This window comes from Malania oleifera, chromosome 12 (assembly GCF_029873635.1).
Source record: "Malania oleifera isolate guangnan ecotype guangnan chromosome 12, ASM2987363v1, whole genome shotgun sequence".
Taxonomy (NCBI): domain Eukaryota; kingdom Viridiplantae; phylum Streptophyta; class Magnoliopsida; order Santalales; family Ximeniaceae; genus Malania; species Malania oleifera.
The window spans coordinates 59,074,648-59,086,588 of record NC_080428.1 but is presented as its reverse complement, the minus strand read 5'-3'; the positions used below and the strand labels follow the sequence as shown (position 1 = coordinate 59,086,588).

General features: G+C 31.9%; 1 long non-coding RNA gene across 1 annotated transcript; it reads right to left on the bottom strand.

Moving 5' to 3' along the window:
- Window positions 1–6,083: 6,083 nt before the first annotated feature.
- Window positions 6,084–7,805, bottom strand: LOC131144179 (uncharacterized). The gene is made up of 3 exons (XR_009133747.1): window positions 7,547–7,805; window positions 7,222–7,279; window positions 6,084–6,401 (listed from the first exon to the last, which is right to left on the bottom strand). It is a non-coding gene; the product is annotated as an uncharacterized LOC131144179 (long non-coding RNA).
- Between the last annotated feature and the right edge of the window lie 4,136 nt (window positions 7,806–11,941).

Here is an 11,941-nt window from a genome sequence, read left to right as displayed (position 1 = left end):
ATTAAAATCTTAATGCAGCTGATAAGTTCTTTTGGTTACATTAGGTTTGATGATTTCTAGTTCAATTTCTTTTCAATCATCTAGTAAAACTGACTTGATAATGTTTTAGCTTGGCCTTTTGGGACTGATAAGTAAGGGCCTTTGATTTATGTATATTTGAACAAAATGTTCCCATACCCAGTCCATAAGGTGCCTAGCTTTGAAATCATTGGGTTTATGTGGACTAAACTAGCTTAGAGTTGAAAGAGCCTCACTTATAAATGACCCAATTAGTATATGGGCTGGAAAGAATACAAACAACTCCGATTGTTAATGCAATCAAGGATTTTTACACTTTCAGTGGGAGTGTCTATGTGTAGCAGTTTTTTTTTTTTTTTTTTTGAAACAATTGTGTTAGCAATATTTTTTGTTGTTAACACCTTATAATACTTGGATATTCTACAATGCGAAAAAAAATAAAATAAAATCCATAACATAACATAAAAACTCAAATAAGAGGCAAAGGGTGATGAGTTGTAAGACTAAACAAAATATAAATTTCCAAACTTTATAAATTAGCTATGGTAAGATTAGGATAAGCTGAGCCTCATACTTACAATTTTTTTTTTTAAATCTCAATCAAAACAAGTGCACACTTTAGTTTCTCTCGGTTATTTTTATATTTTCAATTTTCACTGCTCACTTAATTTCTTTTATAATAGCTATATGTTGTAAATAAATCTCTTTTACTGCTTCTTATAGTAACAAGTCTCTTTTCCTTCATGCAGGATGATTTAGGTTTCAACCTTGATGCCCATAATATGGGATATAGTACAAAACATAAGTTGGATATGGCATAGCAATGCCAAGGTGGTGGCAAAATCAACCACATGGTAAAAGAAACAACCCTTGTAGCCCCTATTGGAGTGTAGTTGGCTCCTAGTCCTCGGGTCTTAGCTTCCTTCTTTCACTCAAATTTCCTATATTATGCAAAACCAATGATGCAATCCTTCAAGCTCGGAGTAGGTGTTTTCCTCGAACATAGGATAGCATTTACAATAGTAAAAATTAACATTTTAGTTAATAAAAATTAAAAATAAATTTAAACACATAAAACATATACAAAATTTATAATTTAAATTTTGAAAAATAATATATATATATATATATATATATATATATATAATGGAAATCATTTTAAAGCGATTGTGTAGACTCTTTTCAATTTCTTGAGTTCTAATCCTCTTCCTTCATTGATGTTGCGACACAGAATAAGAAACTTGAAATAGAGCTGTGCAAACCTTTTCTATGTAGACTTAAGAAACTGAAAAAGCCATATATGCACACTCCAACACTACTCTATTAAAACATAAAACAAAAACAAAGAAAAAAGTAATGTAGAAAAAAAATGAAAAAAAAAAAACTAAAATAAAAGATAAAGGGGTATGGAGTGGGGGCTCTGTATGGCTAGCAATCTTTGAACCTAGGAAAGTGCTAAGATACTAACATGCTTCTCTCCTCATACTATTCAGATAGGTATTTCGAAGCTCTAATGCTTCCATTGCCTTCCTGCCACCACCCACCTATCAGCCCCCACCACCGCCACTACAACACCGTGCCCATCACTTTTTCTCCTTCTCTTATTTTTTTTTTCTTGTGGCTTTTCTTAGTGATGCTTCATTCTCTCATAATGTCATGTTTGACATCCAAATATCGTCATGGGTTATTTGGCTGCATAGTCATTGTCAATAGTTAGGAAGGTGAAAGTAGAGCACTTCGTCATCACACGAACGAAACAAATGAACGGTTAAGAAACCTTGATTTTCATCCCAACTCCAAGCAAGGGCAATTCAACAATTCAATATTTGAATGCTTTACTGACGAGATTCTAACGTATAACAACAGAGATGATGGAATTGAAGACTAGATGCAATAATCAAACAAACCTTTATGAAACGAGATATTATAAATGTTAGAATATTTTGTTGAGTATATATAGGAAGGGAAAAGCTTCATTTATAAGAGCTTGTTAAATCTTGTTGGGGGTTGTTGTATATCATATATATATATTCATTCAATGGGATTGATAAAAGTCATTACTCAATGTGTATTCTTGTTTTTATTTGCACCACCACTTTATAAGTCTTACTAATTATCATAGGAATAAGGTGAAAAATAAAAGAACCAGGCCTTGAGCCTAGGGGGTTTATTATTTTACTCCCAAATAAGAGGTCATGCAATTAACATAGGACAAAAGAATGAGGAATTGTGTAAATTAGCTTGAGTTGTGAGCTTAACCTTTCACAAATATAACACAAGATTTACTTCGAATAAGAGAGCTTAAAAAATTTGCAAAAAATGTTTTCTTCAGTTACTTAACATACTATGTTCTCACTTTAACGGGTACTGACAAGTAGCTAATTTGCCTCCATTTAAGTGTATGGCATATGTTAGTGTTTGTTTTCATTTCTATGCCCTTATGATATTTAATTGAAATGTGTGCATGTGTGTCAAACATGTGTGTTTATGCATTAGTGTTTTTGAGAGAGAGAGAGACGGCGGTGTCAAAACCTTATTTTATATATATATATATATATATATATATAATATTGTATGTGTATTATATGCATCTAATTTCGTGGAAAAAAAATATTATTTTTAAGGTTTTGATACCGCCTTCTCTCTCTCGCAAACATAAACGCATAAACTGTTGTATTTGTATGTGTGGATCTTATACTTGGTGCTCATAAATAAAGAAAGAAGAAAAGCATATGAATTTGTTGGTGCTCAACAGAAGGGACTCATCGACGAGTGTCCTATGCTCATCGACGAGTAGATACTGAGAGGGTGAAAGTTGCAGAGTTTCTGAGATACCAAGAGCATGAAATAAAAAATGTAAAGACTCGTCGACAAGTGTCTTGTTCTCGTCAACGAGTGGTCTTCTATCTCTCGTCGATGAGTGTCCTTTCTCGTCGACAAGTTTATCAGGGCTGCGAGAAAGAATTTGAATTTTGAATTGGAACGTTGGGGTGGTTGGATATTTGGAGGGAAACCTCTGAGGGGTTGTTAAGTAGGTCCTTCTGGGCATATTTTGTAGATAGAGAGATCATTGTGTGAAGTGTATTATGTACTTTCATATTTCTTAGTGAAATTCTTGTGTCGATTGCTCCTATGGATGTAGGCTTTGTTAAAAAACATATATTGTCGTGTTGTTCTTTTTATTTGCTTTCAAAATTCTGATTGTTTATGAATTGTGTCTTGTGGTGCTTTATCATTTTCTGCAAGTTTAATTATTCTGCTACGCATCCTATACTCGATTTCCACATGTTTGCCATACATGCACACATTTCAATTAAATATCATAAGAGTATAGAAAAGAGAACAAACATCAACATATGCCATACACTTAAATGGAGGCAAATTAACTACTTGTCAGTACCCATTAAAGTGAGAACATAGTATGTTGAGTAACTAAAGAAAACATTTCTGCAAATTTTTTAAGCCCTCTTTTTTGGAGTAAATCTTGTGTCATATCTTTGAAAGGTTAAGCCCACAACTCAAGGTAATTTACCCAATTCCCCATTCTTTTGTCCTATGTTAATTGCATGACCTCTTATTTGGGAGTAAAATAATAAACCCCCTAGGCTCAAGGCCTGGTTCTTTTATTTTTTTCACCTTATTCCTATGATAATTAGTAAGACTTATAAAGTGGTGGTGCAAATAAAAACAAGAATACACATTGAGTAATGAATTTTATCAATCCCATTGAATGAGTATATATATGATATACAACAACCCCCAACAAGATTTAACAAGCCCTTATAAATGAAGCTTTTCCCTTCCTATATATACTCAACAAAATATTCTAACATTTATAATACCTCGTTTCAAAAAAGGTTTGTTTGATTATTGCATCTAGTCTTCAATTACATCATCTCTATTGCTATAAGTTAGAATCTCGTCAGTAAAGCATTCAAATATTGAATGGTTGAACTGCCCCTGCCTGGTGTTGGGATGAAAATCAAGGTTTCTTAACCATTCATTTGTTTCATTCGAGTGATGATGAAGTGCCCTACTTTCACCTTCCTAACTATTGAAAATGACTATGTAGCCAATAACCCATGACAATATTTGGATGTTGGACATGACTCTATAAGAGAATGAAGCATCACTAAGAAAAGCCACAAGAAAAAAAAATAAGAGAAGGAGAAAAAGAGAAGGACAAGGTGTTGTAGCGGCAGTGGTGGGGGCTAATAGGTGGGTGGTGGCAAGAAGGCAATGGAAGCATTAGATCTTCTAAATACCTATCTGACTCGTATGAGGAGAGAAGCTTGTTAGTATCTTAGCACTTCCCTAGTTGCAAAGATTGCTAGCCATACAAAGCCCCCACTCCATACCCCCTTCATCTCTTATTTTAGTTTTTTTTTTTTTCATTTTTTTTTTCTACTTTACTTTTTTTTAATGTTTTTGTAGCGTTGGAGTGTGTATATATGGCTTTTTCAGTTTCTTAAGTCTACATAGAAAAGGATGCATAGCTCTATTTCAAGTTTTCAATTCCTTGCCGCAATATCAATTAAGGATGAGGATTGGAACTCCAGAAAATGAAAAGAGTCTACACAATCTCTTTATATATATATATATATATATATATATATATATATATATATATATATAATTTTTCAAAATTTAAATTATAAATTTTGTATATGTTTTATGTCTTTAAATTTATTTATAATTTTTATAAACTAAAATGTTAATTTTTACTGTTGTAAATGCTATCCTATGTTCGAGAAAAACACCTACTCTAGGCTTGATGGATTGTGCCATTGGTTTTGCATAATATAGGGAATTTGAGTGAAGGAAAGAAGCTAAGACCCAAGGATCAAGAGGCAGCTGCACTCCAATGGGGGTTACAATGGTTGTTTCTTTTACCATGTGGTCGATATTGCCACAATCATGGCATTGCGATGCCATATCCGACTACTGTTTTGTACTATATCCCATATTATGGGGCATCAAGGTTGAAACCTAAATCATCCTATGTGAAGGAATAGAGCCTTGTTATTATAGGAAGCACCAAAAGGGATTTATTTACAGCATATAGCTTTTATAAAAGAAATTAAGTGAGCGGTGAAAATTGGAAATATAAAAATAACGGAGAGAAACTAACGTGTGCCCTAGTTTTGATTGAGATTTAAAGAAAAAAAATATTGTAAGTATGAGGCTCAGTTTGTCCTAATCTTACCATAGCTAATTTATAAAGTTTGGAAATTTATATTTGGTTTAGTCTTACAACTCATCACCCTTGGCTTCTTATTTGAGTTTTTATGTTATGTTATGGATTTTTTTTTTTTTTCGCATTGTAGTGTATCCAAGTATTATAAGATGTTAACAACACAAAATACTGCTAACACAATTGTTTCAAAAAAAAAAAAAAAACTGCTACACACATACACTCCCACTGAAAGTGTAAAAATCCTTGATTGCATTAACAATCGAAGCAGTTTGTATTCTTTCGAACCCATATACTAAGGTCGGTTATGAGTGAGGCTCTTTCAACTCTAAGCTAGTTTAGTCCACATAAACCCAATGATTTCAAAGCTAGGCACCTCATGGACTGGGCATGGGAACATTTTGTTCAAATCTACATAAATCAAAGGCCCCTAGTTATAAGTCCCAAAAGGCCAAGCTAAAACAATATCAAGTCAATTTTACTAGATGATTGAAAAGAAATAGAACTAGAAATCATCAAACCTAATGTAACCAAAAGAACTCATCAAATGCATTAATATTTTAATTTTATTTGTTTATTTTTTTCCAATTTCATTGTACGTTAGAAGGAAAATATTTGGCCACCCCATCAGATATCCTTGCTTTATAACCCCCATCATGATTTTGATACAATTCAAATTTCTTAGGAACTGCAATAAGTAGGTTATGTATCAAACATTTGGAATTCTTCTTGACACTAAGTAGATAAATGCAATTGCATTCTTTAACAAGTGATAGTTAACTTTCTCAAATCTATACCATAAGATCCTTGATATTGTGTAGCTGTTTAGTTAAACTTAAATTCTTCAAAAGAGAAATGGCAGATCACAAAATTTTGGAAGTTAAAAAAAAATATAATGTCTTTCAAGTCAAAAATTTTAGTATCAGCAATGTAACTTCCATTCTATCCTAAGACAGCCATAATAAATTTCAAGATTTCCTCAAGAGACATAATAGTGATTGTTTTTAGGGAAAACTGAAATTCCCCCTACTTTTGAAAAGAGGCATAGATAGGAAAATTTATTTCAAGTTAATTACAATGCTCATATAGTATCACCTTCCATTTCCAGGTCCTTGTTCCTCCTCTCATCATTGTTTCTGATAGCTAAAACCATTTGCTTGAAGTCACTCCTCCCTGGAGTTGCTCCCAACTGCACAACACAAAGCAAAAACCATCAACCTCACTACTCAAACTATCCAACTTTTTGCAGCATAAAAAGAAAAGTTCATGAATATTCATATATATTCACATATAAAAAAAAAAAATTCATCGAATACACACATATCCTATGCCCACTTTAAAGAAAAAAAGGAAGGAGCCAACTAAAAAGATTCTTTTTTTTTTTTTTTGGAGGAAGTGTAATGGAAAAAATTGAAGCATTAACACAAACTTGCATCCCCATGTCCCTGCATCTTAGTGAATACTTAAAAGCGAATGACATTTTTTATACATCCATATAAACTAATATTGGTATAAATAATAAAGTCAATGCATAGCATGCCAGTAATATTAAATATAATCGGAAAGAAAATAAATATGCATGGAGATAAAAACAACTATTTTCCTTATTTAGTTCCAATTATTAAAAAAAATTACATGCCAGGTTCAAAAGGAATCAAGCAAACAATAAAAAAATTATATAGATGCGCATCGTTTTTAGCAGGAGCATTGTGGTAGAAAAAGCCTTCAATTTTGAGGATAAAGTGTTGAGAAGCAAGGCTAGTTTTGAAGTGTACTTGATGCCAAATGCCAAATCACAATATAACAATTTTGATTAATATTTTATTATGTCTAATTTTGGACACCGTTTTTGCCAGAATTCCATCATTGAAGAAAAAACCATATATTATGAACCGAAAAAGAAATGAAACATGACAATAATGTAGACGTGACTTGAACACTCGAGAACTATTTGATTATGTTAAAAGTCATATCTTCCATTGTGGAAAATAAAATCTTAAGTCACTCACCATTTCCGTTTGTGTTCATTATGTCGCCCTTTTCTTGACATGAACACCTCATCGTGCACTGCTACACCACAAAGATTTATAGTTATAACCAATGGTAATGTAGAAGCTTAAGAGGAGATATTGCACATATAAGATTAGAAGTGCATATTTAAAGAATATAATGTAAATGTCTCTCCTCAGCTTAGAATCAACATGAAACCTACCAATAAAGGGTGTCAAGCCTAGAAGTAACAATCACCATGAAGATTAGGCAAGGACTTGATTTACAAGCTAAAATTGAGCACACGCCACTATTTTAAAAATATTTACTAGGAAGAAGCATTACCTTGCAGTGCAAGCGCACTTGATTGAAGAGCAAGCCGCATGTTTTCATGATGACAAGGAGAATACCCCATATTAGCAAATCAAGCTTAGATTCATCACTAAAATGGGTTCTAATGGTTAAATTGAAAATTTAAAGATCTTGTGGATCTCTTGGTTGGAAAAGAGAGGAGAATCCACTAATTTAGAATATGAAGTTCAAAGCTGAGTTGCAATCAATAGTTTTGTGAAAGAAATTGCTCCAACTTGACCATTATATAGATGAGTAAAGGGGTGGTGGTAAAGCTGCATATAACAAGGTGGAAACCCCTGTAAAGTCGGGACAAATAGCTGTCAATCACCCAAAATGAACGACAAACTTTTAAGAGTATCTAAGTGATTTATTTTTAAAAAAACAAATTGATTAGCTGCAACGCAATGTCCATTAAGGTTCCTTTATTATTAAAAAAAATTTAAAGAGGATGGGAAGTTGCATGTGACGAGGTCATGACATTTATTGAAGTCAAGCCAAATAGCTATGAGTCACCCAAAATGCAACGACAAATCTACAACACATGGTCAAAAAGACAATTTATTAGGTGAAATTGCTTGTTGATTCATGAATATATATATATATATATATATATATATATATATTCAAAAATATAATAATGATGAAAAAATTGCATGTAACAAGTTAAAAACACTTTTTATGGTTGAGGTAAATAGTTGTCAATCGTGTAGGAAATAGTGAAAGGTCTACTGAAAAATGACCAAAGAATTTATATTAGAATAATAAATTCATTAGGTGAAATTAACTATTCATTTATGCCCATTCTTAAAATATATAAATATTAATTGTTCATCTATCTTTGCATGTGCTACATTCAATGTCTTACTCTTTTCACACTCAACTAGTCCCAAGCTCGACTAAAGGAGAGTTGCATTAAGTAGCTGACAACTTGTGTAAAACTTATACCTATGATATGAATTCTACTAATTTTTCAATGGATCAACCCTACGAATGACACACTACACATATTTAAACCATTTTGGCATATTGAAAAATGGGCAAGGGAAGGCTAGGTCATCACCCCTGAAGCACATGTCATCTCAGTGCTTGGGTGTGAAATTGAAAATGCGAGGCTTCCCACATCACTGTGGAAGTGGGTGTGAACGTGGGCAAGTAAAGAAGTTAATTCAAGGGACTAGAGTCAGATTATTAGGTTGGAATATAAGGACATTCACATGTAAAAGCTTGGAGATAGTTAGACACAATTATTAGAAGAAAAATTAGCATATTTTGCCTTTAAGAAACTAAGTGGGTAGGGGGCAAAGATAGAAAAAATAAAAAATTATGGTTTAAACTTTGGTACACTAGGAAAGAAAAGCATGAGAATGGAGTAGGAATAAGTGTAGACAAAGGCCTAAAAGATAGTGGTATAGATGTTAAAAGAATAGATGAAAAATCTAAATAGTCTTGGCACAAGAGATGATAAATGTCATTATATTTATCATCTTCAAACCCTTAAGAGACAATTTTGGGAAGATAGATAATATTTTACAAGGGATAACACATGGACTAAGAAAATATTTATAGGAGCTTATTTAAATGGACACCTTGAACAAGACAATAAAAGTTATGAGAGGATACGCGGAGGCCATATATAAGGAGATAAAAAAACTAGTGACATGATTTTATACTTTATGAAGCCATATGATCTGATTACATATAATAAATGCTTCCATAAGAGAGTGTAAGGACTAGGTAATATAAAATGTATAAAATGTGTCTTGGTTAAAGAAAAAGGCATAAGGACTGATGGAGAATTTACTTTAGTAAGTTTTTTAATTGACACCAACTAGAAGCCTTAAAATTTGGAAATGAGGAAAAGGCTAAAATTTTGAAATTTATTTGTAGAATTAGAGTCAATGAAGTTAATATAGCATTCAAAAGATCAAAAATGGAAAATCTATATGACTAGATGTAGAGATTCGGAAATATATATAATGAGAAAATAAAAGAAAAAAAGGTTTTGGCAGGATGAAGACCAAAACGACTATGGTTTTGTGTGAAGCCAGAAAACTGGTGCTAGTTTGCATTTTACTGCAGGGTGGTTACGGGTTAAACAGTTAAAAATGGTGGGTTAAAAATCAAAACCGGCACATCGACAGTTTTACATGCAGAGGTTGTTTTAAACAGGAACCCAAGAGCAAATGTTTTTAAACATTTTAACAACCTCTCTCTCTCTCTCTCTCTCTCTCTCTCTCTCTCTCTCTCTCTCTCTCTCTCTCTCTCTCTCATGCTCATGGAAACCTCAGTTCTCCCTTCTCCTCTCTAGATTTCTAGCTCCGGTAAAGCCCAGTTGAACGATCATATTGTATCACGGTGCTCACAGGAAGATTCTCTGCATCATAACTGGAGCAGAATTTTAGTTTAGGTTTCTGGGGAAGCACCCCAAATCTAGGGTAAGTTGAGTATTTTGGAGTTCAATGATTTATTTGGATTATTAGGAACCTAGGAAGTGTTTTATGAAAATTATTTTGAGGTTTTGTTAAATGTTCTAGGAAATGGAAATTTTAGGCTTTTGAGCTGTGAATGCCACGGGCGTAGGGATTGGTTGTTTGTGAGCATCTCGGTAAGTCAGGTAAGGGGAATAAATTATAGCAGGTATTTTTTTGAAATACTGGTTGAATTATATATGAAACAAATTATAGTATTTTCCTTGAAACTATTATGATATGATTAACAGATGAAAAATTGTGTTGCATATGATTATATGAAAATGATGAAATGTATAGTTTAACATGTGATTTGAAATGTGAAAATGTTAATACGATTTTAGGAAAATAATGAAATGGGATAAATGGATGTATGGAAATGATTTTATGAAAACAGTGAAAGTATGAAACACTGATATATGAGTATATAGAGAAATGCGGAAACATGTGAAATATGGAAATGGTTTTATGAAATGGAGGAAATATAAAATATTGATATGTGCATACTGGAAATGACGAAACATGTGAAATGTAATATATTTTTGTATGTATGTACACACTATTTTTTGATGAAACATGTATTGAAATACTGAGAATGAAAAAGTAGACAAATGCGAATCTACTAGGAATAATGAAATGTGAATATTGATATGTAAATACTGATTTGTGAATGATGAACGTGAATATTGGAAATGTGAACATTGCAACGTAACAACTACAATAAATATTGAATTAGGAAATGCTGATATGAGAAAAGTGAAATGGTGGAAATGAAAAACCCTGATGGATTGATGTGGAAACCCCAGCGATGGGTTATGATATCAAGCACGGTACTGATACTAGTGGATGAAAAGTAAAACCACACGAACTCGTGGAGCGTGTGGCATGGCAATATGAATGGGCCAGAAAAGGGTTGTATATTGCCGCTCTATTCTAAACTAGGGTATGAGGCTTGCCATTCGTTACTACTGACAAATATATGGTATTATTTGGTCTAACCGAGTCGGCTAACTGCGGTTAGATCCAGCCTTCGGGCCGCACAATCCTGACCTTAGAGGGAAGCATGGCATGGAGAAAAATCCTCAGGGTAGCCATGTGTTATAGACACGCCATGAAATGGTCGTTGAGGAAACCCATGGGCTGGAGAGTGAAATGGAAGTGGCCATGAGTTACAGACACAACATGGTACTAGTTATCGAGGATACTCATAGGCCAGATAAATGAAATATGAAAGAATAATGAAAAAGGGGAAATGGAAGGAAAATGCAAAATGGAAAATGAATGAAATTGGAAACGAGTTTGTAGACACCCTATTTTTGCCCTAGCCAAATAGAACACTGGGTCCCCTCTTATTTTATTATTATTATTATTATTATTATTATTATTAGTACTTTACTATTATTTTGCTATTATTATTATTATTATTATTTTTCATTTTTTTTATTACTAGTACTTTGATTATCTTTATTTTATTTTTACTTTACTATAATTATTTTTATTTTTCATTTGTTTTATTGTTTTTGATATATTATTATTATTATTATTATTATTATTATTATTATTATTATTATTATTATTAGAATTAGTATCTTATTTTGGTTATTATTATTTTTATTATCTTCATTTTTTAGTAATGTTATCATTATTATTATTATTATTATTATTAATTATTACTTTTAATATTAGTATCATTACTTTATTTTTTTTATTAGTATAACTATTATTATTTTTAGTATCTTAATTATTTTTATTTTTACTATAATTATTATTATTTACTATTAGTAGTAGTATTATTATTATTTTTTATTATTATTACCTTATTGATGTTATTATTATTATTATCCTTATATTATTACTATAATAATAATTATTATTACTATTTCTATTTTCATTATTACCATAAGAATAAAAGCAAAAA